Here is a 4,765-nt window from a genome sequence, read left to right on the forward strand (position 1 = left end):
TACTAATCCGTAAGCATAACATGCTTCTTTATGTTGCATGTTAGCCGCTTTTTCTAAATCACGAAGTCCAATATTCGGATATATTGAGTCAAAATAATTTCTTAACCCGTTGCGTAAAATAGCATTTGGGTTCCCCGCAATATATGCGTCAAAGTAAACACATCGTAACTTATGGGTTTCCCAATGTGATATCCCCCATCTTTCAAACGAAAGTCTCTTATAAACCAAGACATTCTTGGAACGTTCTTCGAATGTCTTACAAACTGATCTCGCCTTAAATAGTTGTGCCGAAGAATTCTGGCCGACTCTAGACAAGATTTCATCAATCATGTCTCCGGGTAGGTCTCTTAAAATATTGGGTTGTCTATCCATTTTGTGTTTTTAAACTGTAAAATAGACAAGAGTTAGTTTCATAAAAAAATACTTATTAATACAAGCAATTTTTACATATATCATAAAGCATAAGAACACTATATTACATATATTACACCACACGAATACAACTATCTTATTCCGACTCGCTCGTTTCTTCTTCTTCAGTTTTGTTTCGTTTTGCCAAGTTTCTAGGGATATATGATGTTCCCCTAATACGAGCCGTCGTTGTCCACATTGGTTTAGAAAAACCTGGTGGTTTAGAGGTTCCCGGGCCATTGTTACAACTTAAGGACTTCGGGGGTTGACGATACATATAAAGTTCATCGGGGTTGGAATTAGATTTCTCTATTTTTATGCCCTTTCCCTTATTATTTTCTTTTGCCTTTTTAAATTCAGTTGGGGTAATTTCTATAACATCATCGGAATTCTCGTCGGAATCCGATTCATCGGAGAATTGGTAATCCTCCCAATATTTTGCTTCCTTGGCGGAAACACCATTGACCATAATTAACTTTGGTCGGTTGGTTGAGGATTTTCTTTTACTTAACCGTTTTATTATTTCCCCCACCGGTTCTATTTCTTCATCCGGTTCCGATTCTTCTTCCGGTTCCGATTCTTCTTCCGGTTCCGACTCTTCTTCCGGTTCCTCTTCGGGAACTTGTGAATCAGTCCACAAATCATTCCAATTTACATTTGACTCTTCATTATTATTAGGTGAGTCAATGGGACTTGTTCTAGAGGTAGACATCTATCACATAATATCAAACACGTTAAGAGATTAATATATCACATAATATTCATATGTTAAAAATATATAGTTTCCAACAAAAATGTTAAGCAATCATTTTTAAAGAAAACACGGTCGAAGTCCAGACTCACTAATGCATCCTAACAAACTCCATAAGACACACTAATGCAAATTTTCTGGTTCTCTAAGACCAACGCTCGGATACCAACTGAAATGTCCCGTTCTTATTGATTAAAAACGTTCCATATTAATTGATTTCGTTGCGAGGTTTTGACCTCTATATGAGACATTTTTCAAAGACTGCATTCATTTTTAAAACAAACCATAACCTTTATTTCATAAATAAAGGTTTAAAAAGCTTTACGTAGATTATCAAATAATGATAATCTAAAATATCATGTTTACACACGACCATTACATAATGGTTTACAATACAAATATGTTACATCGAAATCAGTTTCTTGAATGCAGTTTTTACACAATATCATACAAACATGGACTCCAAATCTTGTCCTTATTTTAGTATGCAACAGCGGAAGCTCTTAATATTCACCTGAGAATAAACATGCTTTAAACGTCAACAAAAATGTTGGTGAGTTATAGGTTTAACCTATATATATCAAATCGTAACAATAGACCACAAGATTTCATATTTCAATACACATCCCATACATAGAGATAAAAATCATTCATATGGTGAACACCTGGTAACCGACAATAACAAGATGCATATATAAGAATATCCCCATCATTCCGGGACACCCTTCGGATATGATATAAATTTCGAAGTACTAAAGCATCCGGTACTTTGGATGGGGTTTGTTAGGCCCAATAGATCTATCTTTAGGATTCGCGTCAATTAGGGTGTATGTTCCCTAATTCTTAGATTACCAGACTTAATAAAAAGGGGCATATTCGATTTCGATAATTCAACCATAGAATGTAGTTTCACGTACTTGTGTCTATTTTGTAAATCATTTATAAAACCTGCATGTATTCTCATCCCAAAAATATTAGATTTTAAAAGTGGGACTATAACTCACTTTCACAGATTTACTTCGTCGGGAAGTAAGACTTGGCCACTGTTGATTCACGAACCTATAACAATATATACATATATATTAAAGTATGTTCAAAATATATTTACAACACTTTTAATATATTTTGATGTTTTAAGTTTATTAAGTCAGATGTCCTCGTTAGTAACCTATAACTAGTTGTCCACAGTTAGATGTACAGAAATAAATCGATAAATATTATCTTGAATCAATCCACGACCCAGTGTATACGTATCTCAGTATTGATCACAACTCAAACTATATATATTTTGGAATCAACCTCAACCCTGTATACCTAACTCCAACATTCACATATAGAGTGTCTATGGTTGTTCCGAAATATATATAGATGTGTCGACATGATAGGTCGAAACATTGTATACGTGTCTATGGTATCTCAAGATTACATAATATACAATACAAGTTGATTAAGTTATGGTTGGAATAGATTTGTTACCAATTTTCACGTAGCTAAAATGAGAAAAATTATCCAATCTTGTTTTACCCATAACTTCTTCATTTTAAATCTGTTTTGAGTGAATCAAATTGCTATGATTTCATATTGAACTCTATTTTATGAATCTAAACAGAAAAAGTATAGGTTTATAGTCGGAAAAATAAGTTACAAGTCGTTTTTGTAAAGGTAGTCATTTCAGTCGAAAGAACGACGTCTAGATGACCATTTTAGAAAACATACTTCCACTTTGAGTTTAACCATAATTTTTGGATATAGTTTCATGTTCATAATAAAAATCATTTTCTCAGAATAACAACTTTTAAATCAAAGTTTATCATAGTTTTTAATTAACTAACCCAAAACAGCCCGCGGTGTTACTACGACGGCGTAAATCCGGTTTTACGGTGTTTTTCGTGTTTCCAGGTTTTAAATCATTAAGTTAGCATATCATATAGATATAGAACATGTGTTTAGTTGATTTTAAAAGTCAAGTTAGAAGGATTAACTTTTGTTTGCGAACAAGTTTAGAATTAACTAAACTATGTTCTAGTGATTACAAGTTTAAACCTTCGAATAAGATAGCTTTATATGTATGAATCGAATGATGTTATGAACATCATTACTTCCTTAATTTCCTTGGATAAACCTACTGGAAAAGAGAAAAATGGATCTAGCTTCAATGGATCCTTGGATGGCTCGAAGTTCTTGAAGCAGAATCATGACACGAAAACAAGTTCAAATAAGATCATCACTTGAAATAAGATTGTTATAGTTATAGAAATTGAACCAAAGTTTGAATATGATTATTACCTTGTATTAGAATGATAACCTACTGTAAGAAACAAAGATTTCTTGAGGTTGGATGATCACCTTACAAGATTGGAAGTGAGCTAGCAAACTTGAAAGTATTCTTGATTTTATGAAACTAGAACTTTTGGAATTTATGAAGAACACTTAGAACTTGAAGATAGAACTTGAGAGAGATCAATTAGATGAAGAAAATTGAAGAATGAAAGTGTTTGTAGGTGTTTTTGGTCGTTGGTGTATGGATTAGATATAAAGGATATGTAATTTTGTTTTCATGTAAATAAGTCATGAATGATTACTCATATTTTTGTAATTTTATGAGATATTTCATGCTAGTTGCCAAATGATGGTTCCCACATGTGTTAGGTGACTCACATGGGCTGCTAAGAGCTGATCATTGGAGTGTATATACCAATAGTACATACATCTAAAAGCTGTGTATTGTACGAGTACGAATACGGGTGCATACGAGTAGAATTGTTAATGAAACTGAACGAGGATGTAATTGTAAGCATTTTTGTTAAGTAGAAGTATTTTGATAAGTGTATTGAAGTCTTTCAAAAGTGTATAAATACATATTAAAACACTACATGTATATACATTTTAACTGAGTCGTTAAGTCATCGTTAGTCGTTACATGTAAGTGTTGTTTTGAAACCTTTAGGTTAACGATCTTGTTAAATGTTGTTAACCCAATGTTTATAATATCAAATGAGATTTTAAATTATTATATTATCATGATATTATCATGTATGAATATCTCTTAATATGATATATATACATTAAATGTCTTTACAACGATAATCGTTACATATATGTCTCGTTTAAAAATCATTAAGTTAGTAGTCTTGTTTTTACATATGTAGTTCATTGTTAATATACTTTATGATATGTTTTCTTATCATAGTATCATGTTAACTATATATATATATCCATATATATGTCATCATATAGTTTTTACAAGTTTTAACGTTCGTGAATCACCGATCAACTTGGGTGGTCAATTGTCTATATGAAACATATTTCAATTAATCAAGTCTTAACAAGTTTGATTGCTTAACATGTTGGAAATATTTAATCATGTAAATATCAATCTCAATTAATATATATAAACATGGAAAAGTTCGGGTCACTACAATTTCCCTAAATTCTTAGGTTACCAGACTTGAAGGGCGATATTCGGTTTAATAATCCAACCATAGAATGTAATTTTAAGTACTTGTGTCTATTTCGTAAAGCAGTTGTAAAAGCAGCGCATGTATTCTCAGTCTCAAAAATATATATTGCAAAAGCATTTAAAAAGGGAGCAAATGAAACTCA

The sequence above is a fragment of the Rutidosis leptorrhynchoides genome, chromosome 1, assembly GCF_046630445.1.
Source record: "Rutidosis leptorrhynchoides isolate AG116_Rl617_1_P2 chromosome 1, CSIRO_AGI_Rlap_v1, whole genome shotgun sequence".
NCBI lineage: Eukaryota > Viridiplantae > Streptophyta > Magnoliopsida > Asterales > Asteraceae > Rutidosis > Rutidosis leptorrhynchoides.